Genomic DNA, 25484 nt, shown 5'->3' on the forward strand with positions numbered 1-25484 from the left:
TAATGCATGTAGCATAGGGATCATTGTGCCTTATACACAATGCAGGGAAATTATACAAATACATGTAGCCATAGGGATCACTGTGCCTTATACCCAATGCAGGGAAATTATACTAATACATGTTGCCATAGGGATCATTGTGCCTTATACCCAATGCAAGGATATGATACTAATGCATGTAGCCATAGGGATCACTGTGCCTTATACCATTGTGCCTTATACCCAATGCAGGGAAATGATACTAATTCATGTAACCATAGGGATCATTGTGCCTCATACCCAATGTAGGGAAATTATACTAATATATGTAACCATAGGGATCACTGTGCCTTATACCCAATGCAGGGAAATGATACTAATACATGTAGCATTAGGGATCATTGTGTTTTATACCCAATGCAGGGAAATTATACTAATACATGTAGCCATAGGGATCATTGTGCCTTATACCCAATGCAGGGAAATTATACTAATACATGTAGCCATAGGGATCAATGTGCCTTATACCCAATGCAGGGAAATGATACTAATACATGTAGCCATAGGGATCATTGTGCCTTATACCCAATGCTGGGAAATTATACTAATACATGTAGCCATAGGGATCAATGTGCCTTATATCCAATGCAGGGAAATGATACTAATACATGTAGCCATAGGGATCATTCTGCCTTATATCCAATGCAGGGAAATGATACTAAAACATGTAGCCATACGGATCATTGTGCCTTATACCCAATGCAGGGAAATGATACTAATACATGTAGCCATAGGGATCATTGTGTATTATACCCAATGCAGGGAAATTATACTAATACATGTAGCCATAGGGATCACTGTGCTTTATACCCAATGCAGGGAAATGATACTAATACATGTAGCCATAGGATCATTGTGCCTTATACCCAATGTAGGGAAATTATACTAATATATGTAACCATAGGGATCACTGTGCCTTATACCCAATGCAGGGAAATTACACTAATGAACCCATTTGAATGTATATATTTCTGTTTTTTTTCATGTAACATAATAGGGGTAAGGTATAATCAGGGAGTCAGGAGATTGCTACTACAGTATTTCGGGGGGTCTCTCATATAATCAGGGAGTCAGGGAATTGCTACTACAGTATTTTGGGGGGTCTGTCCTATAATCAGGGAGTCAGGGGATTGCTACTACAGTATTTCGGGGGGTCTCTCCTATAATCAGGGAGTCAGGGGATTGCTACTACAGTATTTTAGGGGGTCTGTCCTATAATCAGGGAGTCAGGGTATTGCTAGTACAGTATTTTGGGGGGTCTCTCCTATAATCAGGGAGTCAGGGTATAGCTACTACAGTATTTTAGGGGGTCTGTCCTATAATCAGGGAGTCAGGGAATTGCTACTACAGTATTTAAGGGGGTCTCTCCTATAATCAGGGAGTCAGGGGATTGCTAGTACAGTATTTTGGGGGGGTCTGTCCTATAATCAGGGAGTCAGGAGATTGCTACTACAGTATTTCGGGGGGTCTCTCCTATAATCAGGGAGTCAGGGGATTGCTACTACAGTATTTCGGGGGGTCTCTCGTATAATCAGGGAGTCGGGATTGCTTCTACAGTATTTCGGGGGGTCTCTCCTATAATCAGGGAGTCAGGGGATTGCTACTACAGTATTTCGGGGGGTCTGTCCTATAATCAGGGAGTCAGGGGATTGCTCCTACAGTATTTCGGGGGGTCTCTCCTATAATCAGGGAGTCAGGGGATTGCTACTACAGTATTTCAGGGAGTCTCTCCTATAATCAGGGAGTCAGGGGATTGCTACTACAGTATTTCGGGGGGTCTCTCCTATAATCAGGGAGTCAGGGGATTGCTACTACAGTATTTTAGGGGGTCTGTCCTATAATCAGGGAGTCATGGTATTGTTGGTACAGGATTTTGGGGGGTCTCTCCTATAATCAGGGAGTCAGGGAATTGCTACTACAGTATTTTAGGGGGTCTGTCCTATAATCAGGGAGTCAGGGCATTGCTAGTACAGTATTTTGGGGGGTCTCTCCTATAATCAGGGAGTCAGGGTATTGCTACTACAGTATTTTAGGGGGTCTCTCCTATAATCAGGGAGTCGGGGATTGCTTCTACAGTATTTCGGGGGGTCTCTCCTATAATCAGGGAGTCAGGGTATTGCTAGTACAGTATTTTGGGGGGTCTCTCCTATAATCAGGGAGTCAGGGGATTGCTACTACAGTATTTTAGGGGGTCTGTCCTATAATCAGGGAGTCAGGAGATTGCTACTACAGTATTTCAGGGGGTCTGTCCTATAATCAGGGAGTCAGGGGATTGCTACTACAGTATTTTAGGGAGTCTCTCCTATAATCAGGAAGTCAGGGGATTGCTACTACAGTATTTCAGGGGGTCTCTCCTATAATCAGGGAGTCAGGGGATTGCTACTACAGTATTTCAGGGAGTCTGTCCTATAATCAGGGAGTCAGGGGATTGTTACTACAGTATTTCAGGGGGTCTCTCCTATAATCAGGGAGTCAGGGGATTGCTACTACAGTATTTCAGGGGGTCTCTCCTATAATCAGGGAGTCAGGGGATTGCTACTACTGTATTTCAGGGGGTCTCTCCTATAATCAGGGAGTCAGGGGATTTCTACTACTGTATTTCAGGGGGTCCCTCCTGTAATCAGGGAGTCAGGGGATTGCTACTACAGTGTTTCGGGGGGGTCTCTCCTATAATCAGGGAGTCAGGGGAATGCTAGTACAGTATTTCGGGGGTTCTCTCCTATAATCAGGGAGTCAGGGGATTGCAACTACAGTATTTCGGGGGGGTCTCTCCTATAATCAGGGAGTCAGGGGATTGCTACTACAGTATTTCAGGGGGTCTCTCCTGTAATCAGGGAGTCAGGGGATTGCTACTACAGTATTTCGGGGGGGTCTCTCCTATAATCAGGGAGTCAGGGGATTCCTACTACAGTATTTCAGGGGGTCTCTCCTATAATCAGGGAGTCAGGGGATTGCTAGTACAGTATTTCGGGGTGTCTCTCCTATAATCAGGGAGTCAGGGTATTGCTACTACAGTATTTTAGGGAGTCTCTCCTATAATCAGGGAGTCAGGGGATTGCTACTACAGTATTTCGGGGGGGTCTCTCCTATAATCAGGGAGTCAGGGGATTGCTACTACAGTATTTCGGGGGGGTCTCTCCTATAATCAGGGAGTCAGGGGATTGCTAGTACAGTCTTTCGGGGGGTCTCTCCTATAATCAGGGAGTCAGGGGATTGCAACTACAGTATGTCAGGGGGTCTCTCCTATAATCAGGGAGTCAGGGTATTGCTACTACAGTATTTCAGGGAGTCTCTCCTATAATCAGGGAGTCAGGGGATTGCTACTACAGTATTTCGGGGGGTCTGTCCTATAATCAGGGAGTCAGGGGATTGCTACTACAGTATTTCAGGGGGTCTCTCCTATAATCAGGGAGTCAGGGGATTGCTACTACAGTATTTCAGGGAGTCTCTCCTATAATCAGGGAGTCAGGGTATTGCTACTACAGTATTTCAGGGGGTCTCTCCAATAACCAGGGAGTCAGGGGATTGCTACTACAGTATTTCGGGGAGTCTCTCCTGTAATCAGGGAGTCAGGGGATTATTACTACAGTATTTCAGGGGGTCTCTCCTATAATCAGGGAGTCAGGGGATTGCTACTACAGTATTTCTGGGGGTCTGTCCTATAATCAGGGAGTCAGGGGATTGCTACTACAGAATTTCAGGGGGTCTGTCCTATAATCAGGGAGTCAGGGGATTGCTACTACAGTATTTCGGGGAGTCTCTCCTATAATCAGGGAGTCAGGGGATTCCTACTACAGTATTTCAGGGAGTCTGTCCTGTAATCAGGGAGTCAGGGGATTCCTACTACAGTATTTCAGGGGGTCTCTCCTATAATCAGGGAGTCAGGGGATTGCTACTACAGTATTTCGGGGAGTCTCTCCTATAATCAGGGAGTCAGGGGATTCCTACTACAGTATTTCAGGGAGTCTCTCCTATAATCAGGGAGTCAGGGGATTGCTACTACAGTATTTCAGGGGGTCTCTCCTATAATCAGGGAGTCAGGGGATTGCTATTACAGTATTTCAGGGAATCTCTCCTATAATCAGGGAGTCAGGGGATTGCTACTACAGTATTTCAGGGGGTCTGTCCTATAATCAGGGAGTCAGGGGATTGCTACTACAGTATTTCAGGGAGTCTCTCCTGTAATCAGGGAGTCAGGGGATTGCTACTACAGTATTTCGGGGGGTGTCTCCTATAATTAGGGAGTCAGGGGATTGCTACTACAGTATTTCAGGGGGTCTCTCCTATAATCAGGGAGTCAGGGGATTGCTACTACAGTATTTCAGGGGGTCTCTCCTATAATCAGGGAGTCAGGGGATTGCTACTACAGTATTTCAGGGGGTCTGTCCTATAATCAGGGAGTCAGGGGATTGCTACTACAGTATTTCGGGGGGTCTGTCCTATAATCAGGGAGTCAGGGGATTGCTACTACATTATTTCGGGGGGTCTCTCCTATAATCTTGGAGTCAGGGGATTGCTACTACAGTATTTCGGGGGGTCTCTCCTATAATCAGGGAGTCAGGGGATTGCTACTACAGTATTTCGGGGGGTCTCTCCTATAATCAAGGAGTCAGGGGATTGCTACTACAGTATTTCAGGGGAGTCTCTCCTATAATCAGGGAGTCAGGGGATTGCTACTACAGTATTTCAGGGGGTCTCTCCTATAATCAGGGAGTCATGGGATAGCTACTACAGTATTCAGGGGGTCTCTCCTATAATCAGGGAGTCAGGGGATTGCTACTACAGTATTTCAGGGAGTCTCTCCTTTAATTAGGGAGTCAGGGGATTGTTACTACAGTATTTCAGGGGGTCTCCTATAATCAGGGAGTCAGGGGATTGCTACTACAGTATTTCAGGGGGTCTCTCCTATTATCAGGGAGTCAGGGGATTGCTACTACAGTATTTCAGGGGGTCTCTCCTATAATCAGGGAGTCAGGGGATTGATACTACAGTATTTCAGGGGGTCTGTCCTATAATCAGGGAGTCAGGGGATTGTTACTACAGTATTTCAGGGGGTCTCTCCTATAATCAGGGAGTCAGGGGATTGCTACTACAGTATTTCAGGGGGTCTGTCCTATAATCAGGGAGTCAGGGGATTGCTACTACAGTATTTCGGGGGGTCTGTCCTATAATCAGGGAGTCAGGGGATTGCTGCTACAGTATTTCAGGGGGTCTCTCCTATAATCAGGGAGTCAGGGGATTGCTACTACAGTATTTTAGGGGGTCTGTCCTATAATCAGGGAGTCAGGGGATTGCTACTACAGTATTTCAGGGAGTCTCTCCTATAATCAGGGAGTCAGGGGATTGCTACTACAGTATTTCAGGGGGTCTGTCCTATAATCAGGGAGTCAGGGGTTTGCTACTACAGTATTTCGGGGGGTCTCTCTAATAATCAGGGAGTCAGGGGATTGCTACTACAGTATTTCAGGGGGTCTGTCCTATAATCAGGGAGTCAGGGGATTGCTACTACAGTATTTCGGGGGGTCTCTCCTATATTCAGGGAGTCAGGGGATTCCTACTACAGTATTTCAGGGGGTCTCTCCTATAATCAGCGAGTCAGGGGATTGCTACTACAGTATTTCAGGGGGTCTCTCCTATAATCAGGGAGTCAGGGGATTATTACTACAGTATTTCAGGGGGTCTCTCCTATATTCAGGGAGTCAGGTTATTGCTACTACAGTATTTTGGGGGCCTGTCCTATAATCAGGGAGTCAGGGGATTATTACTACAGTATTTCAGGGGGTCTGTCCTATAATCAGGGAGTCAGGGGATTGCTACTACAGTATTTCAGGGGGTCTCTCCTATAATCATGGAGTAAGGGTATTGCTACTACAGTATTTCGGGGAGTCTCTCCTATAATCAGGGAGTCAGGGGATTGCTACTACAGTATTTCAGGGAGTCTGTCCTATAATCAGGGAGTCAGGGGATTGCTACTACAGTATTTCAGGGGGGTCTCTCCTATAATCACGGAGTCAGGGGATTGCTACTACAGTATTTCAGGGGGTCTCTCCTATAATCATGGAGTCAGGGGATTGCTACTACAGTATTTCAGGGGGTCTGTCCTATAATCAGGGAGTCAGGGGATTGCTACTACAGTATTTCAGGGGGTCTGTCCTATAATCAGGGAGTCAGGGGTAAGCTACTACAGTATTTCGGGGGGTGTCTCCTATAATTAGGGAGTCAGGGGATTGCTACTACAGTATTTCAGGGAGTCTCTCCTATAATCAGGGAGTCAGGGGATTGCTACTACAGTATTTCAGGGGGTCTCTCCTATAATCAGGGAGTCAGGGGATTGCTACTACAGTATTTCAGGGGGTCTGTCCTATAATCATGGAGTCAGGGGATTGCTACTACAGTATTTCAGGGGGTCTGTCCTATAATCATGGAGTCAGGGGATTGCTACTACAGTATTTCAGGGGGTCTCTCCTATAATCAGGGAGTCAGGGGATTGCTACTACAGTATTTCAGGGGGTCTCTCCTATAATCAGGGAGTCAGGGGATTGCTACTACAGTATTTCAGGGGGTCTCTCCTATAATTAGGGAGTCAGGGGATTGCTACTACAGTATTTCAGGGGGTCTCTCCTATAATCAGGGAGTCAGGGGATTGCTACTACAGTATTTCAGGGGGACTGTCCAATAATCATGGAGTCAGTGGATTTCTACTACAGTATTTCAGGGGGTCTCTCCTATAATCAGGGAGTCAGGAGATTCCTACTACAGTATTTCAGGGAGTCTCTCCTATAATCAGGGAGTAAGGGGATTGCTACTACAGTATTTCAGGGGGTCTCTCCTATAGTCAGGGAGTCAGGGGAATGTTACTACAGTATTTCAGGGGGTCTGTCCTATAATCAGGGAGTCAGGGGATTGCTACTACAGTATTTCGGGGGGTCTCTCCTATAATCAGGGAGTCAGGGGATTGCTACTACAGTATTTTAGGGGGTCTGTCCTATAATCAGGGAGTCATGGTATTGTTGGTACAGGATTTTGGGGGGTCTCTCCTATAATCAGGGAGTCAGGGAATTGCTACTACAGTATTTTAGGGGGTCTGTCCTATAATCAGGGAGTCAGGGCATTGCTAGTACAGTATTTTGGGGGGTCTCTCCTATAATCAGGGAGTCAGGGTATTGCTACTACAGTATTTTAGGGGGTCTCTCCTATAATCAGGGAGTCGGGGATTGCTTCTACAGTATTTCGGGGGGTCTCTCCTATAATCAGGGAGTCAGGGTATTGCTAGTACAGTATTTTGGGGGGTCTCTCCTATAATCAGGGAGTCAGGGGATTGCTACTACAGTATTTTAGGGGGTCTGTCCTATAATCAGGGAGTCAGGAGATTGCTACTACAGTATTTCAGGGGGTCTGTCCTATAATCAGGGAGTCAGGGGATTGCTACTACAGTATTTCAGGGAGTCTCTCCTATAATCAGGGAGTCAGGGGATTGCTACTACAGTATTTCAGGGGGTCTCTCCTATAATCAGGGAGTCAGGGGATTGCTACTACAGTATTTCAGGGAGTCTGTCCTATAATCAGGGAGTCAGGGGATTGTTACTACAGTATTTCAGGGGGTCTCTCCTATAATCAGGGAGTCAGGGGATTGCTACTACTGTATTTCAGGGGGTCCCTCCTGTAATCAGGGAGTCAGGGGATTGCTACTACAGTATTTCGGGGGGGTCTCTCCTATAATCAGGGAGTCAGGGGAATGCTAGTACAGTATTTCGGGGGTTCTCTCCTATAATCAGGGAGTCAGGGGATTGCAACTACAGTATTTCGGGGGGGTCTCTCCTATAATCAGGGAGTCAGGGGATTGCTACTACAGTATTTCAGGGGGTCTCTCCTGTAATCAGGGAGTCAGGGGATTGCTACTACAGTATTTCGGGGGGGTCTCTCCTATAATCAGGGAGTCAGGGGATTGCTAGTACAGTATTTCGGGGTGTCTCTCCTATAATCAGGGAGTCAGGGTATTGCTACTACAGTATTTTAGGGAGTCTCTCCTATAATCAGGGAGTCAGGGGATTGCTACTACAGTATTTCGGGGGGGTCTCTCCTATAATCAGGGAGTCAGGGGATTGCTACTACAGTATTTCGGGGGGGTCTCTCCTATAATCAGGGAGTCAGGGGATTGCTAGTACAGTCTTTCGGGGGGTCTCTCCTATAATCAGGGAGTCAGGGGATTGCAACTACAGTATGTCAGGGGGTCTCTCCTATAATCAGGGAGTCAGGGGATTGCTATTACAGTATTTCAGGGGGTCTCTCCAATAACCAGGGAGTCAGGGGATTGCTACGACAGTATTTCGGGGAGTCTCTCCTGTAATCAGGGAGTCAGGGGATTATTACTACAGTATTTCAGGGGCTCTCTCCTATAATCAGGGAGTCAGGGGATTGCTACTACAGTATTTCTGGGGGTCTGTCCTATAATCAGGGAGTCAGGGGATTGCTACTACAGAGTTTCAGGGGGTCTGTCCTATAATCAGGGAGTCAGGGGATTGCTACTACAGTATTTCGGGGAGTCTCTCCTATAATCAGGGAGTCAGGGGATTCCTACTACAGTATTTCAGGGAGTCTGTCCTGTAATCAGGGAGTCAGGGGATTGCTACTACAGTATTTCGGGGAGTCTCTCCTATAATCAGGGAGTCAGGGGATTCCTACTACAGTATTTCAGGGAGTCTCTCCTATAATCAGGGAGTCAGGGGATTGCTACTACAGTATTTCAGGGGGTCTCTCCTATAATCAGGGAGTCAGGGGATTGCTATTACAGTATTTCAGGGAATCTCTCCTATAATCAGGGAGTCAGGGGATTGCTACTACAGTATTTCAGGGGGTCTGTCCTATAATCAGGGAGTCAGGGGATTGCTACTACAGTATTTCAGGGAGTCTCTCCTGTAATCAGGGAGTCAGGGGATTGCTACTACAGTATTTCGGGGGGTGTCTCCTATAATTAGGGAGTCAGGGGATTGCTACTACAGTATTTCAGGGGGTCTCTCCTATAATCAGGGAGTCAGGGGATTGCTACTACAGTATTTCAGGGGGTCTCTCCTATAATCAGGGAGTCAGGGGATTGCTATTACAGTATTTCGGGGGGTCTGTCCTATAATCAGGGAGTCAGGGGATTGCTACTACAGTATTTCAGGGGGTCTCTCCTATAATCAGGGAGTCAGGGGATTGCTATTACAGTATTTCGGGGGGTCTGTCCTATAATCAGGGAGTCAGGGGATTGCTACTACATTATTTCGGGGGGTCTCTCCTATAATCAGGGAGTCAGTGGATTGCTACTACAGTATTTCGGGGAGTCTCTCCTATAATCTTGGAGTCAGGGGATTGCTACTACAGTATTTCGGGGGGTCTCTCCTATAATCAGGGAGTCAGGGGATTGCTACTACAGTATTTCGGGGGGTCTCTCCTATAATCAAGGAGTCAGGGGATTGCTACTACAGTATTTCAGGGGAGTCTCTCCTATAATCAGGGAGTCAGGGGATTGCTACTACAGTATTTCAGGGGGTCTCTCCTATAATCAGGGAGTCATGGGATAGCTACTACAGTATTCAGGGGGTCTCTCCTATAATCAGGGAGTCAGGGGATTGCTACTACAGTATTTCAGGGAGTCTCTCCTTTAATTAGGGAGTCAGGGGATTGTTACTACAGTATTTCAGGGGGTCTCCTATAATCAGGGAGTCAGGGGATTGCTACTACAGTATTTCAGGGGGTCTCTCCTATTATCAGGGAGTCAGGGGATTGCTACTACAGTATTTCAGGGGGTCTCTCCTATAATCAGGGAGTCAGGGGATTGATACTACAGTATTTCAGGGGGTCTGTCCTATAATCAGGGAGTCAGGGGATTGTTACTACAGTATTTCAGGGGGTCTCTCCTATAATCAGGGAGTCAGGGGATTGCTACTACAGTATTTCAGGGGGTCTGTCCTATAATCAGGGAGTCAGGGGATTGCTACTACAGTATTTCGGGGGGTCTGTCCTATAATCAGGGAGTCAGGGGATTGCTGCTACAGTATTTCAGGGGGTCTCTCCTATAATCAGGGAGTCAGGGGATTGCTACTACAGTATTTCAGGGGGTCTGTCCTATAATCAGGGAGTCAGGGGATTGCTACTACAGTAATTCGGGGGGGTCTGTCCTATAATCAGGGAGTCAGGGGATTGCTACTACAGTATTTCAGGGAGTCTCTCCTATAATCAGGGAGTCAGGGGATTGCTACTACAGTATTTCAGGGGGTCTGTCCTATAATCAGGGAGTCAGGGGTTTGCTACTACAGTATTTCGGGGGGTCTCTCTAATAATCAGGGAGTCAGGGGATTGCTACTACAGTATTTCAGGGGGTCTGTCCTATAATCAGGGAGTCAGGGGATTGCTACTACAGTATTTCGGGGGGTCTCTCCTATATTCAGGGAGTCAGGAGATTCCTACTACAGTATTTCAGGGAGTCTCTCCTATAATCAGGGAGTAAGGGGATTGCTACTACAGTATTTCAGGGGGTCTCTCCTATAGTCAGGGAGTCAGGGGAATGTTACTACAGTATTTCAGGGGGTCTGTCCTATAATCAGGGAGTCAGGGGATTGCTACTACAGTATTTCGGGGGGTCTCTCCTATAATCAGGGAGTCAGGGGATTGCTACTACAGTATTTTAGGGGGTCTGTCCTATAATCAGGGAGTCATGGTATTGTTGGTACAGGATTTTGGGGGGTCTCTCCTATAATCAGGGAGTCAGGGAATTGCTACTACAGTATTTTAGGGGGTCTGTCCTATAATCAGTGAGTCAGGGCATTGCTAGTACAGTATTTTGGGGGGTCTCTCCTATAATCAGGGAGTCAGGGTATTGCTACTACAGTATTTTAGGGGGTCTCTCCTATAATCAGGGAGTCGGGGATTGCTTCTACAGTATTTCGGGGGGTCTCTCCTATAATCAGGGAGTCAGGGTATTGCTAGTACAGTATTTTGGGGGGTCTCTCCTATAATCAGGGAGTCAGGGGATTGCTACTACAGTATTTTAGGGGGTCTGTCCTATAATCAGGGAGTCAGGAGATTGCTACTACAGTATTTCAGGGGGTCTGTCCTATAATCAGGGAGTCAGGGGATTGCTACTACAGTATTTCAGGGAGTCTCTCCTATAATCAGGGAGTCAGGGGATTGCTACTACAGTATTTCAGGGGGTCTCTCCTATAATCAGGGAGTCAGGGGATTGCTACTACAGTATTTCAGGGAGTCTGTCCTATAATCAGGGAGTCAGGGGATTGTTACTACAGTATTTCAGGGGGTCTCTCCTATAATCAGGGAGTCAGGGGATTGCTACTACTGTATTTCAGGGGGTCCCTCCTGTAATCAGGGAGTCAGGGGATTGCTACTACAGTATTTCGGGGGGGTCTCTCCTATAATCAGGGAGTCAGGGGAATGCTAGTACAGTATTTCGGGGGTTCTCTCCTATAATCAGGGAGTCAGGGGATTGCAACTACAGTATTTCGGGGGGGTCTCTCCTATAATCAGGGAGTCAGGGGATTGCTACTACAGTATTTCAGGGGGTCTCTCCTGTAATCAGGGAGTCAGGGGATTGCTACTACAGTATTTCGGGGGGGTCTCTCCTATAATCAGGGAGTCAGGGGATTGCTAGTACAGTATTTCGGGGTGTCTCTCCTATAATCAGGGAGTCAGGGTATTGCTACTACAGTATTTTAGGGAGTCTCTCCTATAATCAGGGAGTCAGGGGATTGCTACTACAGTATTTCGGGGGGGTCTCTCCTATAATCAGGGAGTCAGGGGATTGCTACTACAGTATTTCGGGGGGGTCTCTCCTATAATCAGGGAGTCAGGGGATTGCTAGTACAGTCTTTCGGGGGGTCTCTCCTATAATCAGGGAGTCAGGGGATTGCAACTACAGTATGTCAGGGGGTCTCTCCTATAATCAGGGAGTCAGGGGATTGCTACTACAGTATTTCAGGGAGTCTGTCCTATAATCAGGGAGTCAGGGGATTGCTACTACAGTATTTCGGGGGGTCTGTCCTATAATCAGGGAGTCAGGGGATTGCTACTACAGTATTTCAGGGGGTCTCTCCTATAATCAGGGAGTCAGGGGATTGCTACTACAGTATTTCAGGGAGTCTCTCCTATAATCAGGGAGTCAGGGTATTGCTACTACAGTATTTCAGGGGGTCTCTCCTATAATCAGGGAGTCAGGGGATTGCTATTACAGTATTTCAGGGGGTCTCTCCAATAACCAGGGAGTCAGGGGATTGCTACTACAGTATTTCGGGGAGTCTCTCCTGTAATCAGGGAGTCAGGGGATTATTACTACAGTATTTCAGGGGCTCTCTCCTATAATCAGGGAGTCAGGGGATTGCTACTACAGTATTTCTGGGGGTCTGTCCTATAATCAGGGAGTCAGGGGATTGCTACTACAGAGTTTCAGGGGGTCTGTCCTATAATCAGGGAGTCAGGGGATTGCTACTACAGTATTTCGGGGAGTCTCTCCTATAATCAGGGAGTCAGGGGATTCCTACTACAGTATTTCAGGGAGTCTGTCCTGTAATCAGGGAGTCAGGGGATTGCTACTACAGTATTTCGGGGAGTCTCTCCTATAATCAGGGAGTCAGGGGATTCCTACTACAGTATTTCAGGGAGTCTCTCCTATAATCAGGGAGTCAGGGGATTGCTACTACAGTATTTCAGGGGGTCTCTCCTATAATCAGGGAGTCAGGGGATTGCTATTACAGTATTTCAGGGAATCTCTCCTATAATCAGGGAGTCAGGGGATTGCTACTACAGTATTTCAGGGGGTCTGTCCTATAATCAGGGAGTCAGGGGATTGCTACTACAGTATTTCAGGGAGTCTCTCCTGTAATCAGGGAGTCAGGGGATTGCTACTACAGTATTTCGGGGGGTGTCTCCTATAATTAGGGAGTCAGGGGATTGCTACTACAGTATTTCAGGGGGTCTCTCCTATAATCAGGGAGTCAGGGGATTGCTACTACAGTATTTCAGGGGGTCTCTCCTATAATCAGGGAGTCAGGGGATTGCTATTACAGTATTTCGGGGGGTCTGTCCTATAATCAGGGAGTCAGGGGATTGCTACTACAGTATTTCAGGGGGTCTCTCCTATAATCAGGGAGTCAGGGGATTGCTATTACAGTATTTCGGGGGGTCTGTCCTATAATCAGGGAGTCAGGGGATTGCTACTACATTATTTCGGGGGGTCTCTCCTATAATCAGGGAGTCAGTGGATTGCTACTACAGTATTTCGGGGAGTCTCTCCTATAATCTTGGAGTCAGGGGATTGCTACTACAGTATTTCGGGGGGTCTCTCCTATAATCAGGGAGTCAGGGGATTGCTACTACAGTATTTCGGGGGGTCTCTCCTATAATCAAGGAGTCAGGGGATTGCTACTACAGTATTTCAGGGGAGTCTCTCCTATAATCAGGGAGTCAGGGGATTGCTACTACAGTATTTCAGGGGGTCTCTCCTATAATCAGGGAGTCATGGGATAGCTACTACAGTATTCAGGGGGTCTCTCCTATAATCAGGGAGTCAGGGGATTGCTACTACAGTATTTCAGGGAGTCTCTCCTTTAATTAGGGAGTCAGGGGATTGTTACTACAGTATTTCAGGGGGTCTCCTATAATCAGGGAGTCAGGGGATTGCTACTACAGTATTTCAAGGGGTCTCTCCTATTATCAGGGAGTCAGGGGATTGCTACTACAGTATTTCAGGGGGTCTCTCCTATAATCAGGGAGTCAGGGGATTGATACTACAGTATTTCAGGGGGTCTGTCCTATAATCAGGGAGTCAGGGGATTGTTACTACAGTATTTCAGGGGGTCTCTCCTATAATCAGGGAGTCAGGGGATTGCTACTACAGTATTTCAGGGGGTCTGTCCTATAATCAGGGAGTCAGGGGATTGCTACTACAGTATTTCGGGGGGTCTGTCCTATAATCAGGGAGTCAGGGGATTGCTGCTACAGTATTTCAGGGGGTCTCTCCTATAATCAGGGAGTCAGGGGATTGCTACTACAGTATTTCAGGGGGTCTGTCCTATAATCAGGGAGTCAGGGGATTGCTACTACAGTAATTCGGGGGGGTCTGTCCTATAATCAGGGAGTCAGGGGATTGCTACTACAGTATTTCAGGGAGTCTCTCCTATAATCAGGGAGTCAGGGGATTGCTACTACAGTATTTCAGGGGGTCTGTCCTATAATCAGGGAGTCAGGGGTTTGCTACTACAGTATTTCGGGGGGTCTCTCTAATAATCAGGGAGTCAGGGGATTGCTACTACAGTATTTCAGGGGGTCTGTCCTATAATCAGGGAGTCAGGGGATTGCTACTACAGTATTTCGGGGGGTCTCTCCTATATTCAGGGAGTCAGGGGATTCCTACTACAGTATTTCAGGGGGTCTCTCCTATAATCAGGGAGTCAGGGGATTGCTACTACAGTATTTCAGGGGGTCTCTCCTATAATCAGGGAGTCAGGGGATTATTACTACAGTATTTCAGGGGGTCTCTCCTATATTCAGGGAGTCAGGTTATTGCTACTACAGTATTTTGGGGGCCTGTCCTATAATCAGGGAGTCAGGGGATTATTACTACAGTATTTCAGGGGGTCTGTCCTATAATCAGGGAGTCAGGGGATTGCTACTACAGTATTTCAGGGGGTCTCTCCTATAATCATGGAGTAAGGGTATTGCTACTACAGTATTTCGGGGAGTCTCTCCTATAATCAGGGAGTCAGGGGATTGCTACTACAGTATTTCAGGGAGTCTGTCCTATAATCAGGGAGTCAGGGGATTGCTACTACAGTATTTCAGGGGGGTCTCTCCTATAATCACGGAGTCAGGGGATTGCTACTACAGTATTTCAGGGGGTCTCTCCTATAATCATGGAGTCAGGGGATTGCTACTACAGTATTTCAGGGGGTCTGTCCTATAATCAGGGAGTCAGGGGATTGCTACTACAGTATTTCAGGGGGTCTGTCCTATAATCAGGGAGTCAGGGGTAAGCTACTACAGTATTTCGGGGGGTGTCTCCTATAATTAGGGAGTCAGGGGATTGCTACTACAGTATTTCAGGGAGTCTCTCCTATAATCAGGGAGTCAGGGGATTGCTACTACAGTATTTCAGGGGGTCTCTCCTATAATCAGGGAGTCAGGGGATTGCTACTACAGTATTTCAGGGGGTCTCTCCTATAATCAGGGAGTCAGGGGATTGCTACTACAGTATTTCAGGGGGTCTGTCCTATAATCATGGAGTCAGGGGATTGCTACTACAGTATTTCAGGGGGTCTCTCCTATAATCAGGGAGTCAGGGGATTGCTACTACAGTATTTCAGGGAGTCTCTCCTATAATCAGGGAGTCAGGGGATTGCTACTACAGTATTTCAGGGGGTCTGTCCTATAATCATGGAGTCAGGGGATTGCTACTACAGTATTTCAGGGGGTCTCTCCTATAATCAGGGAGTCAGGGGATTGCTACTACAGTATTTCAGGGGGTCTCTCCTATAATCAGGGAGTCAGGGGATTGCTACTACAGTATTTCAGGGGGTCTCTCCTATAATCAGGGAGTCAGGGGATTGCTACTACAGTATTTCAGGGGGTCTCTCCTATAATCAGGGAGTCAGGGGATTGCTACTACAGTATTTCAGGGGGTCTCTCCTATAATCAGGGAGTCAGGGGATTGCTACTACAGTATTTCAGGGGGTCTGTCCAATAATCATGGAGTCAGGGGATTTCTACTACAGTATTTCAGGGGGTCTCTCCTATAATCAGGGAGTCAGGAGATTCCTACTACAGTATTTCAGGGAGTCTCTCCTATAATCAGGGAGTAAGGGGATTGCTACTACAGTATTTCAGGGGGTCTCTCCTATAGTCAGGGAGTCAGGGGAATGTTACTACAGTATTTCAGGGGGTCTGTCCTATAATCAGGGAGTCAGGGGATTGCTACTACAGTATTTCGGGGGGTCTCTCCTATAATCAGGGAGTCAGGGGATTGTTACTACAGTATTTCGGGGGGTCTCTCCTATAATCAGGGAGTCAGGGGATTGTTACTACAGTATTTCAGGGAATCTCTCCTATAATCAGGGAGTCAGGGGATTGCTACTACAGTATTTCAGGGAGTCTGTCCTATAATCAGGGAGTCAGGGGATTGCTACTACAGTATTTCAGGGGGTCTGTCCTATAATCAGGGAGTCAGGGGATTGCTACTACAGTATTTCAGGGGGTCTCTCCTATAATCAGGGAGTCAGGGGATTCCTACTACAGTATTTCAGGGGAGTCTCTCCTATAATCAGGGAGTCAGGGGATTGCTACTACAGTATTTCAGGGAATCTCTCCTATAATCAGGGAGTCAGGGGATTGCTACTACAGTATTTCAGGGGGTCTGTCCTATAATCAGGGAGTCAGGGGATTGCTACTACAGTATTTCAGGGAGTCTGTCCTATAATCAGGGAGTCAGGGGATTGCTACTACAGTATTTCAGGGGGTCTCTCCTATAATCAGGGAGTCAGGGGATTCCTACTACAGTATTTCAGGGGAGTCTCTCCTATAATTAGGGAGTCAGGGGATTGCTACTACAGTATTTCAGGGGAGTCTGTCCTATAATCAGGGAGTCAGGGGATTCCTACTACAGTATTTCAGGGAGTCTCTCCTATAATCAGGGAGTCAGGGGATTGCTACTACAGTATTTCGGGGGGTGTCTCCTATAATTAGGGAGTCAGGGGATTGCTACTACAGTATTTCAGGGGGTCTCTCCTATAATCAGGGAGTCAGGGGATTGCTACTACAGTATTTCAGGGGGTCTCTCCTATAATCAGGGAGTCAGGGGATTGCTACTACAGTATTTCAGGGGGTCTCTCCTATAATCAGGGAGTCAGGGGATTGCTACTACAGTATTTCAGGGGGTCTCTCCTATAATCAGGGAGTCAGCGGATTGCTACTACAGTATTTCGGGGGGTCTGTCCTATAATCAGGGAGTCAGGGGATTGCTACTACAGTATTTCGGGGGGTCTCTCCTATAATCAGGGAGTCAGGGGATTGCTACTACAGTATTTCGGGGAGTCTCTCCTATAATCAGGGAGTCAGGGGATTGCTACTACAGTATTTCGGGGGGTCTCTCCTATAATCAGGGAGTCAGGGGATTGCTACTACAGTATTTCAGGGGGTCTCTCCTATAATCAGGGAGTCAGGGGATTGCTACTACAGTATTTCAGGGGAGTCTCTCCTATAATCAGGGAGTCAGGGGATTGCTACTACAGTATTTCAGGGGGTCTCTCCTATAATCAGGGAGTCAGGGGATTGCTACTACAGTATTTCAGGGGGTCTCTCCTATAATCAGGGAGTCAGGGGATTGCTACTACAGTATTTCAGGGAGTCTCTCCTATAATTAGGGAGTCAGGGGATTGTTACTACAGTATTTCAGGGGGTCTCCTATAATCAGGGAGTCAGGGGATTGCTACTACAGTATTTCATGGGGTCTCTCCTATTATCAGGGAGTCAGGGGATTGCTACTACAGTATTTCAGGGGGTCTCTCCTATAATCAGGGAGTCAGGGGATTGCTACTACAGTATTTCAGGGGGTCTGTCCTATAATCAGGGAGTCAGGGGATTGTTACTTCAGTATTTCAGGGGGTCTCTCCTATAATCAGGGAGTCAGGGGATTGCTACTACAGTATTTCAGGGGGTCTGTCCTATAATCAGGGAGTCAGGGGATTGTTACTACAGTATTTCAGGGGGTCTCTCCTATAATCAGGGAGTCAGGGTATTGCTACTACAGTATTTCAGGGGGTCTGTCCTATAATCAGGGAGTCAGGGGATTGCTACTACAGTATTTCGGAGGGTCTGTCCTATAATCAGGGAGTCAGGGGATTGCTACTACAGTATTTCGGGGGGTCTCTCCTATAATCAGGGAGTCAGGGGATTGCTACTACAGTATTTCAGGGGGTCTGTCCTATAATCAGGGAGTCAGGGGATTGCTACTACAGTATTTCGGGGGGTCTGTCCTATAATCAGGGAGTCAGGGGATTGCTACTACAGTATTTCAGGGAGTCTCTCCTATAATCAGGGAGTCAGGGGATTGCTACTACAGTATTTCAGGGGGTCTGTCCTATAATCAGGGAGTCAGGGGTTTGCTACTACAGTATTTTGGGGGGTCTCTCTTATAATCAGGGAGTCAGGGGATTGCTACTACAGTATTTCAGGGGGTCTGTCCTATAATCAGGGAGTCAGGGGATTGCTACTACAGTATTTCGGGTGGTCTCTCCTATATTCAGGGAGTCAGGGGATTCCTACTACAGTATTTCAGGGGGTCTCTCCTATAATCAGGGAGTCAGGGGATTGCTACTACAGTATTTCAGGGGGTCTGTCCTATAATCAGGGAGTCAGGGGATTGCTACTACAGTATTTCAGGGGGTCTCTGCTATAATCAGGGAGTCAGGGGATTGCTACTACAGTATTTCAGGGGAGTCTCTCCTATAATCAGGGAGTCAGGGGATTGCTACTACAGTATTTCGGGGAGTCTCTCCTATAATCAGGGAGTCAGGGGATTGCTACTACAGTATTTCAGGGGGTCTCTCCTATAATCAGGGATTCTGGGGATTGCTACTACAGTATTTCAGGGAGTCTGTCCTATAATCAGGGAGTCAGGGGATTGCTACTACAGTATTTCAGGGGGTCTCTCCTATAATCAGGGAGTCAGGGGATTGCTACTACAGTATTTCAGGGGGTCTCTCCTATAATCAGGGAGTCAGGGGATTGCTACTACAGTATTTCAGGGGGTCTGTCCTATAATCAGGAAGTCAGGGGATTGCTACTACAGTATTTCAGGGGGTCTGTCCTATAATCAGGGAGTCAGGGGTAAGCTACTACAGTATTTCGGGGGGTGTCTCCTATAATTAGGGAGTCAGGGGATTGCTACTACAGTATTTCAGGGAGTCTCTCCTATAATCAGGGAGTCAGGGGATTGCTACTACAGTATTTCAGGGGGTCTCTCCTATAATCAGGGAGTCAGGGGATTGCTACTACAGTATTTCAGGGGGTCTCTCCTATAATCAGGGAGTCAGGGGATTGCTACTACAGTATTTCAGGGAGTCTCTCCTATAATCAGGGAGTCAGGGGATTGCTACTACAGTATTTCAGGGGGTCTGTCCTATAATCATGGAGTCAGGGGATTGCTACTACAGTATTTCAGGGGGTCTCTCCTATAATCAGGGAGTCAGGGGATTGCTACTACAGTATTTCAGGGGGTCTCTCCTATAATCATGGAGTCAGGGGATTGCTACTACAGTATTTCAGGGGGTCTGTCCTATAATCAGGGAGTCAGGGGATTGCTACTACAGTATTTCGGGTGGTCTCTCCTATATTCAGGGAGTCAGGGGATTCCTACTACAGTATTTCAGGGGGTCTCTCCTATAATCAGGGAGTCAGGGGATTGCTACTACAGTATTTCAGGGGGTCTGTCCTATAATCAGGGAGTCAGGGGATTGCTACTACAGTATTTCAGGGGGTCTCTGCTATAATCAGGGAGTCAGGGGATTGCTACTACAGTATTTCAGGGGAGTCTCTCCTATAATCAGGGAGTCAGGGGATTGCTACTACAGTATTTCGGGGAGTCTCTCCTATAATCAGGGAGTCAGGGGATTGCTACTACAGTATTTCAGGGGGTCTCTCCTATAATCAGGGATTCTGGGGATTGCTACTACAGTATTTCAGGGAGTCTGTCCTATAATCAGGGAGTCAGGGGATTGCTACTACAGTATTTCAGGGGGTCTCTCCTATAATCAGGGAGTCAGGGGATTGCTACTACAGTATTTCAGGGGGTCTCTCCTATAATCAGGGAGTCAGGGGATTGCTACTACAGTATTTCAGGGGGTCTGTCCTATAATCAGGAAGTCAGGGGATTGCTACTACAGTATTTCAGGGGGTCTGTCCTATAATCAGGGAGTCAGGGGTAAGCTACTACAGTATTTCGGGGGGTGTCTCCTATAATTAGGGAGTCAGGGGATTGCTACTACAGTATTTCAGGGAGTCTCTCCTATAATCAGGGAGTCAGGGGATTGCTACTACAGTATTTCAGGGGGTCTCTCCTATAATCAGGGAGTCAGGGGATTGCTACTACAGTATTTCAGGGGGTCTCTCCTATAATCAGGGAGTCAGGGGATTGCTACTACAGTATTTCAGGGAGTCTCTCCTATAATCAGGGAGTCAGGGGATTGCTACTACAGTATTTCAGGGGGTCTCTCCTATAATCATGGAGTCAGGGGATTGCTACTACAGTATTTCAGGGGGTCTCTCCTATAATCAGGGAGTCAGGGGATTGCTACTACAGTATTTCAGGGGGTCTCTCCTATAATCAGGGAGTCAGGGGATTGCTACTACAGTATTTCAGGGGGTCTGTCCTATAATCAGGGAGTCAGGGGATTGCTACTACAGTATTTCAGGGGGTCTCTCCTATAATCAGGGAGTCAGGGGATTGCTACTACAGTATTTCAGGGGGTCTCTCCTATAATCAGGGAGTCAGGGGATTGCTACTACAGTATTTCAGGGGGTCTCTCCTATAATCAGGGAGTCAGGGGATTGCTACTACAGTATTTCAGGGGGTCTCTCCTATAATCAGGGAGTCAGGGGATTGCTACTACAGTATTTCAGGGGGTCTGTCCAATAATCATGGAGTCAGGGGATTTCTACTACAGTATTTCAGGGGGTCTCTCCTATAATCAGGGAGTCAGGGGATTCCTACTACAGTATTTCAGGGAATCTCTCCTATAATCAGGGAGTCAGGGGATTGCTACTACAGTATTTCGGGGGGTCTGTCCTATAATCAGGGAGTCAGGGGATTGCTACTACAGTATTTCAGGGGGTCTCTCCTATAATCAGGGAGTCAGGGGATTGCTACTACAGTATTTCAGGGGGTCTCTCCTATAATCAGGGAGTCAGGGGATTGCTATTACAGTATTTCAGGGGGTCTCTCCAATAACCAGGGAGTCAGGGGATTGCTACTACAGTATTTTGGGGAGTCTCTCCTGTAATCAGGGAGTCAGGAGATTATTACTACAGTATTTCAGGGGGTCTCTCCTATAATCAGGGAGTCAGGGGATTGCTACTACAGTATTTCTGGGGGTCTGTCCTATAATCAGGGAGTCAGGGGATTGCTACTACAGAATTTCAGGGGGTCTGTCCTATAATCAGGGAGTCAGGGGATTCCTACTACAGTATTTCAGGGAGTCTGTCCTGTAATCAGGGAGTCAGGGGATTGCTACTACAGTATTTCGGGGAGTCTCTCCTATAATCAGGGAGTCAGGGGATTCCTACTACAGTATTTCAGGGAGTCTCTCCTATAATCAGGGAGTCAGGGGATTGCTACTACAGTATTTCAGGGAGTCTCTCCTATAATCAGGGAGTCAGGGGATTGCTACTACAGTATTTCAGGGGGTCTCTCCTATAATCAGGGAGTCAGGGGATTGCTACTACAGTATTTCAGGGGGTCTCTCCTATAATCAGGGAGTCAGGGGATTGCTACTACAGTATTTCAGGGGGTCTCTCCTATAATCAGGGAGTCAGGGGATTGCTACTACAGTATTTCAGGGGGTCTCTCCTATAATCAGGGAGTCAGGGGATTGCTACTACAGTATTTCAGGGGGTCTCTCCTATAATCAGGGAGTCAGGGGATTGCTACTACAGTATTTCAGGGGGTCTGTCCAATAATCATGGAGTCAGGGGATTTCTACTACAGTATTTCAGGGGGTCTCTCCTATAATCAGGGAGTCAGGAGATTCCTACTACAGTATTTCAGGGAGTCTCTCCTATAATCAGGGAGTAAGGGGATTGCTACTACAGTATTTCAGGGGGTCTCTCCTATAATCAGGGATTCTGGGGATTGCTACTACAGTATTTCAGGGAGTCTGTCCTATAATCAGGGAGTCAGGGGATTGCTACTACAGTATTTCAGGGGGTCTCTCCTATAATCAGGGAGTCAGGGGATTGCTACTACAGTATTTCAGGGGGTCTCTCCTATAATCAGGGAGTCAGGGGATTGCTACTACAGTATTTCAGGGGGTCTGTCCTATAATCAGGAAGTCAGGGGATTGCTACTACAGTATTTCAGGGGGTCTGTCCTATAATCAGGGAGTCAGGGGTAAGCTACTACAGTATTTCGGGGGGTGTCTCCTATAATTAGGGAGTCAGGGGATTGCTACTACAGTATTTCAGGGAGTCTCTCCTATAATCAGGGAGTCAGGGGATTGCTACTACAGTATTTCAGGGGGTCTCTCCTATAATCAGGGAGTCAGGGGATTGCTACTACAGTATTTCAGGGGGTCTCTCCTATAATCAGGGAGTCAGGGGATTGCTACTACAGTATTTCAGGGAGTCTCTCCTATAATCAGGGAGTCAGGGGATTGCTACTACAGTATTTCAGGGGGTCTGTCCTATAATCATGGAGTCAGGGGATTGCTACTACAGTATTTCAGGGGGTCTCTCCTATAATCAGGGAGTCAGGGGATTGCTACTACAGTATTTCAGGGGGTCTCTCCTATAATCATGGAGTCAGGGGATTGCTACTACAGTATTTCAGGGGGTCTCTCCTATAATCAGGGAGTCAGGGGATTGCTACTACAGTATTTCAGGGGGTCTCTCCTATAATCAGGGAGTCAGGGGATTGCTACTACAGTATTTCAGGGGGTCTGTCCTATAATCAGGGAGTCAGGGGATTGCTACTACAGTATTTCAGGGAGTCTGTCCTATAATCAGGGAGTCAGGGGATTGCTACTACAGTATTTCAGGGGGTCTGTCCTATAATCAGGGAGTCAGGGGATTGCTACTACAGTATTTCAGGGGGTCTCTCCTATAATCAGGGAGTCAGGGGATTGCTACTACAGTATTTCAGGGGAGTCTCTCCTATAATCAGGGAGTCAGGGGATTCCTACTACAGTATTTCAGGGGGTCTCTCCTATAATCAGGGAGTCAGGGGATTCCTACTACAGTATTTCAGGGGGTCTCTCCTATAATCAGGGAGTCAGGGGATTGCTACTACAGTATTTCAGGGAATCTCTCCTATAATCAGGGAGTCAGGGGATTGCTACTACAGTATTTCAGGGGAGTCTGTCCTATAATCAGGGAGTCAGGGGATTCCTACTACAGTATTTCAGAGAGTCTCTCCTGTAATCAGGGAGTCATGGGATTGCTACTACAGTATTTCGGGGGGTGTCTCCTATAATTAGGGAGTCAGGGGATTGCTACTACAGTATTTCAGGGGGTCTCTCCTATAATCAGGGAGTCAGGGGATTGCTACTACAGTATTTCAGGGGGTCTCTCCTATAATCAGGGAGTCAGGGGATTTCTACTACAGTATTTCGGGGGGTCTCTCCTATAATCAGGGAGTCAGGGGATTGCTACTACAGTATTTCAGGGGGTCTCTCCTATAATCAGGGAGTCAGCGGATTGCTACTACAGTATTTCGGGGGGTCTGTCCTATAATCAGGGAGTCAGGGGATTGCTACTACAGTATTTCGGGGGGTCTCTCCTATAATCAGGGAGTCAGGGGATTGCTACTACAGTATTTCGGGGAGTCTCTCCTATAATCAGGGAGTCAGGGGATTGCTACTACAGTATTTCGGGGGGTCTCTCCTATAATCAGGGAGTCAGGGGATTGCTACTACAGTATTTCAGGGGGTCTCTCCTATAATCAGGGAGTCAGGGGATTGCTACTACAGTATTTCAGGGGAGTCTCTCCTATAATCAGGGAGTCAGGGGATTGCTACTACAGTATTTCAGGGGGTCTGTCCTATAATCAGGGAGTCAGGGGATTGCTACTACAGTATTTCAGGGGGTCTGTCCTATAATCAGGGAGTCAGGGGATTCCTACTACAGTATTTCAGGGAGTCTCTCCTATAATTAGGGAGTCAGGGGATTGCTACTACAGTATTTCAGGGGGTCTCCTATAATCAGGGAGTCAGGGGATTGCTACTACAGTATTTCAGGGGGTCTCTCCTATTATCAGGGAGTCAGGGGATTGCTACTACAGTATTTCAGGGGGTCTCTCCTATAATCAGGGAGTCAGGGGATTGCTACTACAGTATTTCAGGGGGTCTGTCCTATAATCATGGAGTCAGGGGATTGCTACTACAGTTTATCAGGGGGTCTCTCCTATAATCAGGGAGTCAGGGGATTGCTACTACAGTATTTCAGGGGGTCTCTCCTATAATCAGGGAGTCAGGGGATTGCTACTACAGTATTTCAGGGGGTCTCTCCTATAATCAGGGAGTCAGGGGATTGCTACTACAGTATTTCAGGGGGTCTCTCCTATAATCAGGGAGTCAGGGGATTGCTACTACAGTATTTCAGGGGGTCTGTCCAATAATCATGGAGTCAGGGGATTTCTACTACAGTATTTCAGGGGGTCTCTCCTATAATCAGGGAGTCAGGAGATTCCTACTACAGTATTTCAGGGAATCTCTCCTATAATCAGGGAGTCAGGGGATTGCTACTACAGTATTTCAGGGGGTCTGTCCTATAATCATGGAGTCAGGGGATTGCTACTACAGTATTTCAGGGGGTCTCTCCTATAATCAGGGAGTCAGGAGATTCCTACTACAGTATTTCAGGGGGTCTGTCCTATAATCATGGAGTAAGGGAATTGCTACTACAGTATTTCAGGGAGTCTCTCCTATAGTCAGGGAGTCAGGGGAATGTTACTACAGTATTTCAGGGGGTCTGTCCTATAATCAGGGAGTCAGGGGATTGCTACTACAGTATTTCGGGGGGTCTCTCCTATAATCAGGGAGTCAGGGGATTGTTACTACAGTATTTCGGGGGGTCTCTCCTATAATCAGGGAGTCAGGGGATTGTTACTACAGTATTTCAGGGAATCTCTCCTATAATCAGGGAGTCAGGGGATTGCTACTACAGTATTTCAGGGGGTCTGTCCTATAATCAGGGAGTCAGGGGATTGCTACTACAGTATTTCAGGGAGTCTGTCCTATAATCAGGGAGTCAGGGGATTGCTACTACAGTATTTCAGGGGGTCTGTCCTATAATCAGGGAGTCAGGGGATTGCTACTACAGTATTTCAGGGGGTCTCTCCTATAATCAGGGAGTCAGGGGATTCCTACTACAGTATTTCAGGGGAGTCTCTCCTATAATCAGGGAGTCAGGGGATTCCTACTACAGTATTTCAGGGGGTCTCTCCTATAATCAGGGAGTCAGGGGATTGCTACTACAGTATTTCAGGGAATCTCTCCTATAATCAGGGAGTCAGGGGATTGCTACTACAGTATTTCAGGGGAGTCTGTCCTATAATCAGGGAGTCAGGGGATTCCTACTACAGTATTTCAGAGAGTCTCTCCTGTAATCAGGGAGTCATGGGATTGCTACTACAGTATTTCGGGGGGTGTCTCCTATAATTAGGGAGTCAGGGGATTGCTACTACAGTATTT

This window comes from Taudactylus pleione, unplaced genomic scaffold (assembly GCF_031769625.1).
Source record: "Taudactylus pleione unplaced genomic scaffold, aTauple2 ptg001965l, whole genome shotgun sequence".
Lineage (NCBI taxonomy): Eukaryota > Metazoa > Chordata > Amphibia > Anura > Myobatrachidae > Taudactylus > Taudactylus pleione.